A 17,343-nucleotide genomic window follows, 5' to 3' on the forward strand; every position below is an offset into this window, starting at 1 on the left:
AGTTGTTAAGATTTATTTATTTCCATTTCATAATTTAAATTAATAATATGCTAATTTCTTTTATAAAATATAATTCTTTGATTTTTTTTTTAATCTTTATTAAGGAACCGAGTATTTTATAAATATTGGAGAGTCCCTTAGGCCCAAATAAGGGAGATAGCTGAAGATCAGGAAGAACCTAAAACCAGAGAATCGTGCATACACAGAGAGTTCAGAATTTAAAATTAACTCAAATTTAATCAGTATAATATTAAATATAGAATAATAGATAGAACATGTATCCACCTTTTCCTTGGAAAGTTTGAAAGAAAGAAATCTGATAATATCAATTAATTAATTAATATAAAAAAAAAATTAATTAGTATTAAATAAAATATTAATTTAAAATTATTAAAAATTATTATTAGAATTACAAATTAGAATAAATTGATAATATCATATTATTCGGAATTAGGATTCTAATATTTATTTAGCTTTTATTAAAAAATAATATTTAGAATAAAATTATTAAGAATATAATTATTATATATTCAGAATAAATTTATTATTAAAATTTTAATATATATTAAATTTTATTTCCTAGTTATATATATTAATTTAGATTTTATATATGTGCTAACCCCATTTATAATTGTCTCGCAAAAGTCTATTATAGAAAAAATATAGTATATAACTTTTATATGTAATATAGCGATATAAAATAGTTCATTATATTTTAATTACATATATAAAATCTTTTTGACATATATGAATTGAATTATATCTTATAATTATATTGGTTCTGCATACATTATATTCATATAATTAGTATATTGTATTGTAATATATACTAACTCTATATAAATAAATGCTCTTTATAATTCAAGTATATATTAAATAGTGTATAAAATTTATCAATCGAAGCATATATTGCAATTATGAATTATAAATCACATTTAATTTAATTATTTCTTTCATCAATTGTACCTTATAGTTCAATCAACTTGTATGTAAATCAATTATGAGATATATTGTAATTAAATGTGTTATACATATATTAACACCATATAATTATAGTATATAGCTTTATAATATGTGTTACATCTTTTACCCATTATTCCTTATAAAATTATTAGTACTTAAATAAATTATGAAACATATTATAATTAAATGTGCTAATGTATACTTTAACTCTATATAATTACTAAGTAACATTATAATATTACTAAATCTCTCATCATTGCTCTTTATAGTTCAATTAATATTTAAATCAATTATAAAACATATTATAATTAAATATGCTATACATATTTTATATAATTATTGCACAGTACTACAATAATGTTAGATTTTTCATCAATCTACTCCTTATAAGTCTTAGTACTTAAATCAAGGCAAAAGACCCATTTTAACCCTTCAACTATTAGTAAAAAGTTAAATAAACCCCCAATTTTTTTTTTTTTGATTCAAAGAAGACCTTCAACTATTTAAAATGATCACATGAAACCAAAATTAATAGATATAATGCTCAATTTAAACCAAACTTAGTCATGTTGTCGTGTGACAATCAACGGACGTTTAACTCAAATGATGATAAAGCTAAATGCTATGGTTGCTTTGTTAAGTGAAACTTTCCAAATTAACTTCCCTCCATTGTAATTAAGCATCTCTTCTCACCGAAATGTCATTACTGTCCAACAGCGTGCAAGAAATGTCATCGCTGCTGTTGCACGAGTTTTTGGTAATGCTTGTAGGTGTTAGGTGTAGTGGAACTCAATCTGCGAACGGTGATGAAGAGGAGTTGAAGCCATTAAACCTTTCTTAATAAGGTGTTAAAGCCTTTAAATCTTTCTTAATATCTGCTTTCAATTCTCGTGCTGGAATTGCAGCCAAGAAGCTCTTTATATATTCCTTGTAAGAGTCCTTACCTTAGCAAATCACCTCCCCTTCCTCAGTCTTCATTTTCCTCAGGCTTGATTACTACTGCCCTTGCAAGCTTCAGGTTCAATCTTGAGGATGGAAAAATTATCATTCCGGCTTACAATATAGACTTGAGGTTCAAAATTATTAGGATGTTTGGATCCAGAGCAATCTCATCCCAAATATTGTCAAAGGACATGGCACCATCCACAAAGTTAAATCTTCCCTCATCCGTCCTATCAGGATGGAAAAATCTAATAAAGGACTTGCAAGGAACAACAGAAAGAGAGCGCATTTTGGCTTGGAGGACAGTTTGAAGGTCAAATGCTTGTATGGGAATTGCTCCCTGCAGGTTTCATTCTCATATAGGTTCCTCCATTCCAATGATCCTTCTCCAATCAAACTATTTAATTGGGACTTGATAGGCATAATATCATGATTGATCTGAAACCAACCAACAATGACAGCAACAAGTGCCGTACATGCACTCTTGTAATTGAACACTCATCTACTTTATCAGACCCAAGAACACCAATCCTTGACTGATAATTTTTTTGTATACTGAAAATCTATAAGGGGAGGAGATCTCTGAACTCCTTGTAGTTAGGCACTCCTATTAGGCTATTAGCTAAACAAGTTTTGCTCATGTACTATTAGTTCACAAATCTAGCAAATATACATGAATTGTTACTTCCAATTCCTATGTTTTACAATAGCTGCGTAAGAGTTTCTGATTTTATGCAACAATTGATTGTTCAAAATAGCTATTTTTAATCTTGTGCAAGAAAGGGCAGCAATTTATATTATCAATTAATGAGAATATGAATTGCTTCCTTTTTTTTTTTAATATTTCTAAGAATAATGCTAATAAGAATACGGTATGTTACCACCAGACTTTGATATGCCTTTGCCATGTATCCCAATAATTACATCTTTGAAGGAGGGCAGATCTCAGCCTTTTCTTTTCTCTCTCGGAAAAAGGTGCATAACAGCATGATGAGCACAGGCATCAACCAATCCATTCAGATATTTTCAAGTAGATTTGAAAGAATATCACAACAAAGAAACCGCGTTTAACTTCTGTTAAGTTGGGCATTATATATGCTATTTTAAATCATCAAGGGCTTCTCATTGTAATCAAAACCATATGGTCTTATTCAACTTTTCTCTAATAATTATAATTGTAATCATATGCTTCAGCATCCTCCTCGTCCTCATTTTCATTTTCTAGCCCCAAACCATCATTTTTGTCATCTGTATTTGGAAACTAGTTGTCATCATCAGAATGTGATTCAGTCCTTGGTTTCTTGGGATACTTAGAGCCAGCTTCATCGAAGAGTTTCTCCAAGGCATCATAGTTGATATATATATATATATATATATATATATATATATATATATATATATATATATATATATATATATATATATATATATATTTATATTTATACTAGTAGGGCATCATAGTTGATTTTTGAACGGAGTCTCTTCTTTGTCAGCATTTGACGGGCAACTTCTGAAGCAGATTGTGCATGAGCTAAGTTTCTTGCTTCTGCAGCTCGTTTTGTTGCCTTTCCCTTTTTGATTTTGCTATAGCTGCTTCAACTTCTTTGCGGCTTGCATGTCCTCTGGACAGTTCTTCAAATTTGCCTCCCAATCTTCCTTAGTCAGCATATGAATTAATTCCTTGCAAAGAGACCTTGCTCGAATATATTTTCAACCATTATATATATATATTTTTTAAATTTAAAACGAGCTAAGAAAAAAATATAGTCGTTTTGAACTTTTTTTTATTTAGAAAATAGCAAGTTGCTAAAAAAATAGACTTTTTTTTAATTATTGTTTTCTTTTTATTTCAAATAATGGTTGACTCATTTGTACGCTAACTTATAAATTCATCCCTTATAATTTGTATATGAAGTGTCTAAGGATAATAATGGATCAAGTTTTTACGGATATCCGATCCAATCGAATTCTAATAAAATGAGTTTGGGTAGTACATAATCTAATATGGGATGGATTTGATTTTAAAAAATAGTACTATGATAGATTTAGGTCAGATACGAATTTTATATATTGAATATTAATTACTCAAACCTGTTTCTATAAATACTTAATTAAATGTAAAATATATATTTTTTATAATAATATTTACAAATTTTCTGTTTTTGTTTTAAATAAAATAAAATTTAAATATTTTATGGACTTATTGAATTTTTCAAATATAAATTATTAATAAAAAATAAATTTCTATGTAGATTATTAATTAAAATATAAATTTAAATGAGTTTGGGTATTTTTAGAGTAATAATAATCGGATATCGGATGGATTCTGGTAGTTGATAATAAATTTTAATTAGATTTGGGATGAATTTGAGTTTTAAAAATATAAATTGAGTTCGGGTTCGAGTAAGGTAATTTTAACAGGTACTCTACCACTATCATCCCTAAAAGTATCTAATTTAAAACAGGAAAAATTACATGAAGAGGAAAAACTAAGTGGTTTAATAAAGATTCCTATTCTCGTCCATATAAATGAATTAAATATAGGTGAAAAATAGTCAAAATTTTATTTAATTGGTATATAATAGGAGGAATTCTATACATTTTTATAAGGTAAATTGATTCTATTTTTATATGTAACATGCCATAATTCATAGCAGACAATTGTGGAAGGATTTCATACTTCCGAACAAATTCTTTGATTTCTATTTTGTACAAGAAACATTAAACAAGATTGCTAAAAAGTTAAATTGCTTATATATTTTAGGAGTTTAAATAATTTTGGAAGTATACTACATCTTTAATTAATCATATCGTACACCTTTAAAAGGCAAAATTAAGGGCATTTTTGTGAATTAGTAGCGTATATGGAGTGTGGAAGCAAAATTAATCTAATATATGTTAAAATTTTGCTTTTGGAGATCAAGCCGTGCTGTTTATAGTGTGGAGATCAAGCGATGTCCTATGAACAGCACGGCTTCACATTTTTGGAGGCAAAAATGTGTCTAATCCTTAACAGCTAATGCCCTCTCCAATTTCTATAATTCTCAGCTGTATGTTCAGAAATTAGATTCAAACTCCAGATAAATTTTAACAATTGTCTCTAAATTTATATAGTTATAACACCACAGTCTCTTAACTTAAAAATGTAATGTAAAACTTCCTCGACTTTTAAATTTATACAGTAAAATTTTTCTAACATCTAATCACTGGTTTTCCAGTTAGATGCTGATCTGGACAGTTTTAGCCTGACGCTTAGTCAGCATTTCTCTTTTCTCTCTCAAATAATGTGCAAATTGATTCATTTTTCTCTCTTTACAGAGGATAATTTTTTTATGTGTAGTGAGAATAATTTTACACTTTGCATAAGAGAGGAGAGAAAAATGTTGACTAAGCACCACACTGGGGCTGTTCACGTCAGAGTCTAATTGGAAAGTTGAGGGGTTTTATATTACATTTAAAAGTTAAAAAACTATAGTGTTACAACCATATAAGTTTAGATACAATTGTTAAAATTTATCATTCAAACTCCACATTTCTAGAAACAAATTTTATTATGGTTATAATTGTAAATTCACTTATTTTAAATGCATTAATTTTAGCTTGAAAACTGCAATATATAAAATTTCAATTAAACTCTCATTTGATCCCGATCAATTTGATTTGTTTAGCATCACTCTAATAATAATAATAATAATAATAATAATAATAATAATGTATTATAAAAAAATATTTTGAAAATCTTGTGATAGCCTCTCAATTTCTCCATTTCCCAAAAGACTCTTCTATTTTATATTGAAATTTCAAAATATAGTCACAAAACTTTAGCAAGCTTTTCAAAATATTTTTTGATTGTTGTTAGTATAAACAGTTGAAATTTATTATTTTTTATTAGAAAAGGTGAAATTATGAGAGATATGATGAGGGAGAAATAATTTTATTTTTTTTTTTGTGATAACTTATAAACCTATAATTACAGGTAAAAAATTTTTTAGGTTTACTTAAATTAAATTCAAGAGAGTTTTGAGTTTTAAAAATAAAATTGAATTGCAGTGACGGGTACTAAAAAAGTCTAAAGTTGGTGAATGTGAATGAAAATTAGCATAGATTGACTTAGAAACCTGCAATATTTAACCACAATAACTTTAATGGTACCCTAATTAAAATTAAATAATTTTTAAGAAAAAATTAAAATTAAATAACTTTAATGAAATAATCCAAAAAGTTCAGTGACTTTAAGTGATAATAGTCTTAATTATTTATGGCGTTGTATCAAATGTCAACTATCTCTATGGCAATATTTTAGAGCATTAATTCATGATATGCATTTGTACTTGTTAACCACAAATGTTGGGAATAGCGAGCTAGTCATGATATGCATTTTTCGTAAAATATGAAAAATAAATTTAAAAATTATATTCTTTATAAAAGATTTATATGGTAAATAAATATGATCAGATAAACAATTCAATGAAAAAAATTATTTTCATATTTATTTATCATATAAATTTTTTTGTAAAGAATATAATTTTTTTATTTTATTTCTTATATTTTATGAAAAATGCATATCATGATTAGCTCATCATTCCTAACACTTGTGGCTACCAAGTAAAGATGTATTGCTATAGAGATGTGTTGACACAACACCATAAAATAATTGAGGCTATTATCACTTAAAGTCACCCAATTTTTTGGGTTATTTCACTAAAGATATTTAATTTTAATTTTTTTTCTTAAAAATCATTTAACTTTAATTTGGGTATTATTAAAGTTATTGTGATTGAATATTGCATGTTTCTAAGTTAATTTGTGCTAACTTTTATTCATATTCACCAACTTTAGATTTTCTCAGTATCCATCATTGAAATTTAATACTATTCTTAAAACTCAAAACTCTTTCAGCTTTAATTTTAGTAAACCTCAAGTTTTTGTTACTTGTAATTGTAGGCTTATAAGTTACCAAAAATAAAAAATTATTTCTCCCTCATCATATCTCTTATAATTTCACATTTTATAATACAAAATTAATAAATTTCAACTATTTACATCATCAACAATTTAAGAAAAAAATGTCACGACCCAAGATCTGCTCCAAACTGACACTAGGGCTTGGATCAGCATAAGGCTCTCAAAACTCGTAGTAAGCCTAACTATTTCTAGCCTAACCATAAAGCCCATAATTATAGTCCAATTTCAAGACAACAAACGGTTAGAGTGTGGCAATAAATTAGACTATACAAAAGGGAGTATCAACTCACCCAACCAGTAAACACCAAAATAATACAATTGGGGGAGCTTAGCTCACCCTCACAATCCTCAAACAAATGAATAATCAAATGAGAGCTCAGCTCCCTCATTCATAGAAACAATATATCTTATGCACCCATGTACATTCATATAATAAATTTACAACACCAACAGTTTAATTTATTACAATCCTAGACAGAATTAATACATTACTGGTACATGTAGAGTTCTAGAACAAGAACAAGGAAAATAAAAGCACAATTGCACTTTCTGGTAAACTTGTGAGAAATAAAACAGGTTATTCTCAAAAAATTTATCTGTCACCTGAGCAAAAATAGTTAAACAACGGTGAGCATTAGACTCATAGAGTAAAATATTGACTTTAAATATAATTTCTATAACTATTTAAGCCTATTGCATTTCTATATATGAAATGTAACATACACACATAATTTCAAATAATTCAAATAATATTCGCACAAAAGATAATTTGGAGCACTCACACACCTGTGTGTCATGTCAAATTGTATATACATATGGGAGCTGATCTCTTATACAATTCTCTTAGTTCTAACACTTGCTAGTGAAATCAACTCGAGTTGGATTTTCTCTTAATAATCCAAATGCGGGGGTCAGCGAGATCAACTCAAAGCTGTACTCATCCTGAATTATCTACATATAAGGATTGGGTCCCAGCGAGTCAAGCTCCAGTTGTGACTATCCGTCCTACCCATTTCCATAATCATACAACACGCACGCTGACACAGACACAGAGCTCCAAATTACCTTAGGCGACATCTATAACAATTTCATCAAATAGAAATGCTATACAAGGCGTGCCTAGTATTTAATTACATACATATATTTATAAGTGAATGCATAGGCATGCCTTAAATAAATAATAATATTGAAATTATAAATAAAGTCAATATCTACTCAAAGATCCATTAGAAATCACTGCGGCAGCTGGGCAGAATAGGAAGGTGGACTTTGTTCACTTAAACAATTATATGCATGAATTTTATTAGTATTAACACAAAACAAAAATTTAAAGAGTCAAGGACATCCTAATTTAAGCAAGAAATTCGATAGAGTTTTCTCTGTATCTAAGACCTACTCAACCTGAAAAGCAAATCAAACAACACTTATAATCCAAAGGCCTTAGGCCCACATCACCACGACATCATATGGCCCCTCCTGGGCCCGCCAAACCAGACAAAACTCAAGTGATTGCACAATTCAACTGTAAGGCTTAAAACTAAAATTTTGCAAAAACCAACCAAACCAACTTCAAAAATTCTATAAATATACCCCGCGGTCCTTAACAATGCTATTATACTATTGCAAAAGAAATTATAATTTTCTAGCTGCCTACGAATATTTTATGAATTTTTATTCTAAACCCTGCATTAGGCAAAAAGTGTAATTTGGAGTTCGGATTTACTTATGCCAATTCTGACACCTGGAATGCGTCCAAGGTGTTTGAAAATGGTCAGAAGCACTATAATATTGACCCACTTCTGATGTGGGTCCGGCGGCCTGTCTATCCAGCCCGAAAATGCAGTTCTAATCACTGGTAAAATTCCCTCGAAATGAGAATACCTACGCGAAGCCCACAACATTAATAGTTAGAATATAATTTTTATTTAATAAAACAAACTCGTTAAAGACCCAAAAAATCATTGCAAAATTCATGGGACCCACGAGAATTTTAGTGTCAGAAAAATTCCAAATTAGTTTCATTGCGAAGCTCCGATGAGTAGAGCATGCTGGTGGTCTCCGATTTTTAATAGAATTTACGATTTGGGAGAAATCTAGCCTAGAAGTCAAAATGGGCTAAAACTTCTGAAGCTTGATTCACACAAACTAGAAAATAATACAGCACAAACTTGGCATCTACACAATACCCATGAAGAGAGGAGCGTTTTGATATCAAGAATGTGAAAACAGTGACCGGAGAAGGAAGTTATGGCTAGAAAAAAAAGAAAGAAAATGAAAGAGAGAGAGAGAGAGAGAGAGAGAGAGTTGGGGAGGGGGGGGGGGGGGGGGGGGATGAACCGCTGCAGTTTTTAACTTATGTTTTTTATAATTTAAATGTAAAATTATAAATTAATCCATAAACTTTCTAGATCTTTTCAAACAAGTCCAAAAATTCTTTTCAACTAGGTCCAATTCTATTTTAATACATTTATAATAATAATAATAATAATAATAATAATAATAATAATAATAATAATAATAATAATAAATTTAAAATATCTAAAATATAAATTATAGAATTTCACATTCATAGAAACTTTTAATTAAAAGTATGAAAATTAAATTTTAAAACTTAAAAAAAAAATCCCATGAAATATATTTATTTAATAAAATAATATCATAATAGTCTAATTTATGAATTATCTATTTTTAAAAATTTTTCAGGTTATTACAATCTTTCCCCCTTATAAAAAAATTCATCCTCGAATTTCAAAAAAAACAGGGATAAAGAAAATAAGATGACTGGAACAAGTGCGAGCAATTGTTACTCGAGATCTGCATCGATGATTGAAAACACTTTACTACTACATGCCTCTACTGTACCATTTTAGCTATCGTCCTTTGTCTGAAATGAGTTAACACATCTAACTGTTCATTGATTCTTTTCCTGCCATCACTAGTAGCCACGATGCTTCCACTACACCCTATTGTGTGGTATCCTGCAATTCTAGTCTTTAGTTCCTTTCATTACCAATTTCTGCAGTGCAAAGATTTGACTAATGGAACCTGGCTTGTAAAGTCTTATAAAGTGCCCTCCTGAATTAACTACTTTTTCATGCATCTTATCTGAGATCACTGCTGATCTTGTTAGTCATTAAAGTTTTAGTAATTCTTTCTCCGTGCTTAAAGTATCTGTACTTCTTAATTCTGTGATATTATGAGCTTCTAGTCTGTTTTTTGCCATGAGGTCCTTGTGCCAACTCCTGCCTGTCTTATGTAACCAGTTGTGTAGAACTATATCCAAATGCTGAACATTCATATGCTATCAATCAATATTGGAAAGTGGACTGGGTCTCTTCTTTGACTTGACAAAAGTCTATGTATTGCAGAACATCTTAGTTGGCACGACTTTATCATTTCCTATTACTCTAGAATGAGAGTTGTTTGACTTCAACCAGAAAATTTTTCTTACTATTTGACGTACTTTCTAACACATTGGCACTTAGATCAAGGCTCCACTACTCTCTTTACCAATAATTTTTCATGAGTTTTCCTTTTTCACCCTTGTGCCTTATCCTTTGAAGATGTCTCGCCCATCACCAAATTTGTGCCTTTATTTATTTCTTAGTCTAACATGACTGTTAGCTTCACTATTTCTAGAATTTTAACATTGCGATTTGTTCCTACTAACATATCCTTCATATTGTATAACACTGTAGTTTCGACCTATTACTCGTGCTCTCCAACACATGCAATTCACCATGGAAGGTTCCTTCTGTTCCTCCTTCCCCAACTTAACCATTAGAACATTATTATTCCCCATAACTCTTTGTAGTAAATTGCTTATCATTGTTAGTTAGGGTTCTTTAACCTATAAGTTCCATCAGAACTAACATAACACTGGGAAATGTGTGTTGTACCACAATCCCAGACAAGATATTTTATGTGTTCATTCTCCTTGATATAGCCACATCTACCACTTACAACTTTCTAAACTTTAGCCTCAAATTTACCCATCAGCAAAGTTTGATCCATTAAATCTCATTCGCAAATAGCACTCCCTTTAGCTTATAGTTTAGAAGGGCTATAAGCCTAGTAACTAACTTGATCTAACTCCTATCACCACCCTAATTGTCCATCCATCCTTGACATTAGGTATGCACTTACCGTCATTCCCATATCAGGAGAATGAGTATGAACTGGTGCCTACCAAACTCTCGAATAACTGGGTCACCTTGACCCAATCTTCGTTCTTTATGTAATATTTTAGAGCTAAAAGCACAAGCTCAACTTGAAGGGAAGGAGATATATCCTTTTACAGTCAATGACACACGATTGTTCATATAATAATATTTAACCCATGTCAGTCTCGCCAACCCTTTATTGTACCACTGTCCTACCTGACATAACAGTTGATAATTTATTAACTTTGCTTATATTTGTTCTATATTTCATACCTATCATCATTTGTATTGTGCCTCTAACTTTTGCTATGTTTTGAAAGATTTCTCTCACTAATAGATTCTTTCATTACTAACTCCACTCTTACTTATAATCATTATTTTGGTCCTTCAACTTCCTAGTGATTTATAACCACCTATACCTGTCGCTTCCCATTCTACCTTACTGTTATTCTGTCATTATTGCCTTACTGCAAAGTGACTCTATTAATCACAGTTACGACATTCGTCTGACATTCATAACAAACCTTTAACTACCTTTTCATTATCTTAATAGTTTAACCTAATGCCTATGCGTCATTACCTACCCATTCTATTCTCTCATCATACTTATATGATCCATTACATTAACCTTAACTAACTTACTATTTACGAGCTTTGTCCCTCAGCCTAACAAAATAGTTAAGGATACCATTGTACACTATCTAATCGTAACTTGCTTAGGTTGTATTCTTTGCCTAATTCTTCTCATACTATTAACAGGTTAAAGAAATTTTGTTCCATTACTACCCACCTCACCTTAGGAATAGGGAACAGACAGAGTATGATCCAATCATGTAATTCTAAGCTCTACATTCTAACCTTTAGCATTACCCCAACTACGTCATACTATGAGTATCACACTATTGGGTTCCACACCTCCATCACTATTCTCACTAAGATGGTCCCATTCTAGGTTCTCCATCCTTGTCATTTACCTTGCTAAGAAGAACACCTAGCCTACTCTACATCTTAACTTCGTTCTTTCATGTTACCCATAATAGAACTTTGATTATTCTATCCCTGGCTCCATTCTTCTTCCTGACCTAACAGCTATACTTGCTAACTGTATCATTCAGAGTCTCTACCAGGTCATCACATCTCTGTGCTACTCTGACTTTATCTTTTGACTACTCTATTTAGCACTTCCACTGATATTCGGGTTATGCTGCATTTACAACCAACAGTCCTAAATTTCATTTCTACACTTCCTCTATCTATTGGCATACTGTGATTTATCTTCGCTAACTTACTACCCTTAACATTATTCTATTTAGAGTATACTCTTGTTTTGGGCAGTAAGAAATTGAGAAGGAACTTAGGAAATAGTAGTCACGCATACATTGCGTGATCTTTATCCCTATTTGCTAGACTATAGACTACCTTCTACAACCTCAGAGAGGGAAATCCAGAGGGTTCCCTTATTCCATTGCTACTTATTTAGTTAAACTTAAGGTACGGTGTAACGCCCTCACATTGGACACTCCTGTATAGTCTACTGTTTCGGTGCCTGATGTCTGCTTGGACAGTCAAGATGTCTGGAGTTATATTTGTGACATCCAGAAAAGTCATAGATAAAAATAAATAACAATTATAAGAAGGGAAAATGGAAATGAAGAAATCCAAGCATAATGGTTAAATGAGCCGGGGGTCATAGCGATGAGTGACCGCATCGGGAAGTGACTACGAGATCAATCAAACCCTAATTTCGTACAAGACATTGTGACACTGCAGTCATAGGAAAAATTGCAAAGCTAGGGAAAATGTGAAAATCACAGAAAAAGATGGAGAACTAGATCAAATAATTAGGTCAGGGTTCCGGAAGAAATACAGTATTATTGGTAAACCGGATTAGACCGACGAGGGGCAAATTAGTCAATTCATCCCTAGAGGTGACTCATGACCTAACTGTCCAATAAAATCTGAGAAATGAAAATTTTAAAATATAGATTTAAATTGAAGAAGTGGTGAAAAAGAAAGGAAAAGAAAAGAAAGGAAAATAAGGATTAATGACATCACTCTCCATGACATCAAGCATGACATCATAAAACAAATATAATTATTATTTAATTAAATCATTTTATATGGATAAATATCTAAAAGAGATAAATGAAAATTAAAATGGAAAAAATGGTCTTCTTCTTCCCTTAAGCTTGCCGCCACCTTCTCTCTCTCCTCTCTCTCAATTTTTTTTTCTTTTCCTCCATTAAAGCTCTTTTTGAGCTTTTATAACCCTAAATGTCCCTATAAATTCCTTACAAAACTTGTAGAAGTCTTCAAATTAAGCTTCAAGAAAGAGATTGGGAGAAGTGAAATTAAAGAAAAATTGGAGAATTGGAAGTTCAAAGTCATCAAGTGAGGTAAGTAATTTAATCATCTTCTTTAGTAAAAATTGATTGAATTTAAGTTAGTTTTGATGGAATTACATGAAGAATTTTGAAAAATTCTATGAATTGAAACCATGGGAAATTTCGGCCACCATTAGATTAACTAGGGTTTGATTGATTTTGATGAAGTTAAAAGTATATTTAAGCTTAGATTAGTGTGTAGATGTATAATATATACTTTAATTTCATAAATTGAAGAAATTAGGAAATTAGGGTTCTTGACCCTTAGGGTTTTGGTGGGAAAATTTGAGAATTTAGTAAATTGATGTACTTTGACCTAAGTGAGGTTTAAAATAGTTAGTTGGTGTAATTTAGAATGTGTTTGAATGATTAAAATTAAAATGGGATTGTGAATGTGTGATGTCCAATTCTGGACAGGTTGACCCTTACCCATTCAAATAGGTATAACTGGAAATTAGTTGCTCCAATTGGTGTGAGACCAATTGGAGATGAAAATTAAGACATAATGCAACAATTTTGGTGAAGAAACCTTGCCCTAAAACTGAACACAAGGTGGTGTAAAATTAGGTCAAATCCGAGTAAGGCACACTGCCACTGTAAAGAAATGACCAAATGAACAGTATTTGTTCATTTAGCCATAACTTGGTCTAGGCAGGTCCAAATGACCTGATTTTTGAATCATTAGAAAGCTATGACATAGTACTACAACTTTCATGAAGAATACAAACCCAAATTCTACCCATAACTAAGTCAAATTGTCAACCAAAATTGGTTGCTCAAAATTGCCAGAACCAAATTTGGTACCCAAAATTTGGGTTTGGACTAATCTTGCCAGCCTTAGAAAAATAGGCATAACTTGAGCTACAAAACTCCAAATAGAGTGATTCAAAAAGGGAATTAAAGCTAAGACATTAAGGAACAGCTTTGATGAAAGACATTTAGCCAAATTCCTACAGTAACTAGACCAATGGAACAGTAGAAAACAGTGACCCAAAACTGAAAATTTACAATGTCTCTTAGGAAGCTTAGAAATTGAAATGGCAACCAATGCCAACCAATTTGACACTCAAAATGTGGTATGTGGGTGTCATTAGAATTAACATATCCCTTAAGTATGAAAAAGTCAACATTTTGACTTGAATAGTGCCATGAATAGTATCACCATACACAAAAATGTAAAGGACCGAATTTAAGAACCGTAATGAGTAGGATAAGTCTGCAAAGAAATTATTGAAATTAATTATTGGAAATGGATTGAGTGGATGCTGAAGCACTTTAAATTTATGTGTTTCAGTTGGAAAGGGATCTTCGAAGGAAAAACAAAAATTGGAGTAAATTGAGTCAATAAAAGAGGTTTGTGCACAACTAGTTTTAAATTATTCATGTTTTGCATATTTTATTTGATTAAATAATTTTAGTTTCTTTATGTATTATGTTTATCAATTATTAAATTTATTTCAACAATTATTGAAATGTGTTATGGCATGAATTAGTTTAGTTTTGGAAAATGAAATTAATTATGATTTTATTTTGTTATGAATTGAATGAAACTGGCTTTGGAAAAATTTTGATTGAAATACGTTCACATGGTTTACATGGAAAATTTGATTTGAAAAATGGTTTATACTTAACATAGGAAATGGACTAAATATGTTTTGAATTGTGATAGGTATAAAAAAATTATTGGATATTAGAATTGAATTTGAATTGAATTGTATTGTGATTTATGCTCACAAAAAGGACAAATTGAATTGATACTTGAATAGGTTATTACCCGTCCCTCATTTGTTGAGGAGACATTGGAGTTAGCTTTGTTTTGATTACCATGGTACATGCACATGCTTAGATTATTCTCTTATTAGAGGTTAGATCTAAGTTTCTCATGGCCCTTTCGGAAGTTACATTGTTGTGGTGTTGTAATGTGCACGATGATTCGATCTCCCCGACCATAGGGAGTTAGAATCACGATTCGACCTCCCCGATCATAGGGAGTTAGAATCGCTTTGAAGATGACTCTTACGGATTAGTTCGGCATAGTTAGTGAGATAAAGAATGGTTTTGGAAAGTGAGAAATGGTGATTTTAAACTGTTATTTGAGTAAAATTGATTTGAAAGAGACTATTTGTTTTGTAATAACTATTTTCATAGTTGATGAAATTGTTTTAAATGACCAATTACGATTGTAAAAATTTTAATTATTGACTAAGGTCACTTAATTATTTGATTTATACCATTAAAAATATTGACTTGATTTTATGATTTTTGAAGAAATCAACATTTCTAATTTTTGTTCAGAATTGTCACCGTATATATATATATATTTTTATATATACTTTAAATTATAGTTGTGCACCACTGAGTTCACCACTCAGCAATAGCTCTGTATGCTGTCGCAGGTGAAAGGACTATAGAGCAGCTGAGTAAGATTCCTTGAAGACACATTGGGACTAGCTCCGGGTATATCATAGGTATACCCTTGTACATTAGATTTTGATGTATTCATGTAATAATATGTATGCAAATTATTTGAGCAGTTGTACAAAAACTCTTGTAAAATATTTTGGTATGTAATTAAATGCAAATTATTGTAATGTAAATTTGAGATTTTTTTTATTTACCTGTATAGTTTTGTAATATTAATTTTATTACCCTAATGAATTTAATATTCAAATTTTTTTTTCTGAGTTTGGTAATGAATGAATTGTTTCCTTTATGATGAGTTTGACTTAAAAATTGAATTGAGTTGTCTGTATTGAATTGGGAGATGAAATTGAGTTTATTGGAGTTGTGGTTGAGAAAACATATTGGAAGTGTTTTTCTTTTCAGGTTTTGAAGAACTGTTTTCTCAAAATACAGCCGGCACTCTACCGAAATTTTGAAAAAATTCGTAACACCAGATTTTAATCGAGGATTTGATCTATGACTAAAATTTCAATTAAAGGCTTTTTAATAAATATTCAATGTTCCCACCACTATAAAAATAATTGAAAATTGTTTTAAAATCCCTTGTAGTATATTTAATGTGTTACCGGTAGGTGAAGTACGGTAATTCATTAGGTATACTTTGGGAGCATGTTATGCCTTATGGAGGGGTAAGGTATGACATACGGAGTACCAATTCCCATTACTAAGCTTAAAAGAACTACATCTATCCTAATTTGATCACTTATGATTCCTATAATGGATCCTGTACTCTCCTTAGGCTACCTGAGCCAACAACTCTCTATCACACTATAATCCCATCTAGGATGCCATTTAGTAGGTCATCAACATTGGTAGTACTCTTTTGTCTCTCCTAAAAAGATATTACCATACTCTGCAGCACAATTGACCGTAACAGAGGTACTACATCTATCACATTGTTATAACTGTGTAAGGCTATCTGCCCTTTTATCACATTATAAACGTTCCCTAAACATCATTTCATAAGATATGAATATTATTTATAACCTCCAGTCTCCTTTAGGGAGCAAAGTCGTACTCTGTACCTCATTGCCGCACAAAGTAGATACTATTCTTACTAAACTTTAGGCAAAACATTCACCACAATGCCAAAATTGTCCAAAATCTCATACCGAAAACCAAATGATCTCACTTTGTAGGTGCCATTCTTACATTGCAAATATACTAAACCTCTAATCCCATGACAACTCATGCTATAGCTCTGTGCGTAAGATAGAATAACCGAATCACCAACTCTAGTTATCGCCCTAAAGCAACATCTGTTACTCTATTCCAAGCATTCTAAACCATAACTAGTAGTTCCTAACTCTTCTACAAGAATAAAATTTTGTTATAGCGCAACTATACCAAAATAAAGGATGTCTGCAAAACCTCATCATGGATTACCACGGGGATGCACATAGCTCTACACAATACTCTCATGTCTATACTGTAATCTGTAGCTTATAGCACAAACAACAAGA

This window comes from Hevea brasiliensis, chromosome 11 (genome assembly GCF_030052815.1).
Source record: "Hevea brasiliensis isolate MT/VB/25A 57/8 chromosome 11, ASM3005281v1, whole genome shotgun sequence".
Classification (NCBI taxonomy): Eukaryota; Viridiplantae; Streptophyta; class Magnoliopsida; order Malpighiales; family Euphorbiaceae; genus Hevea; species Hevea brasiliensis.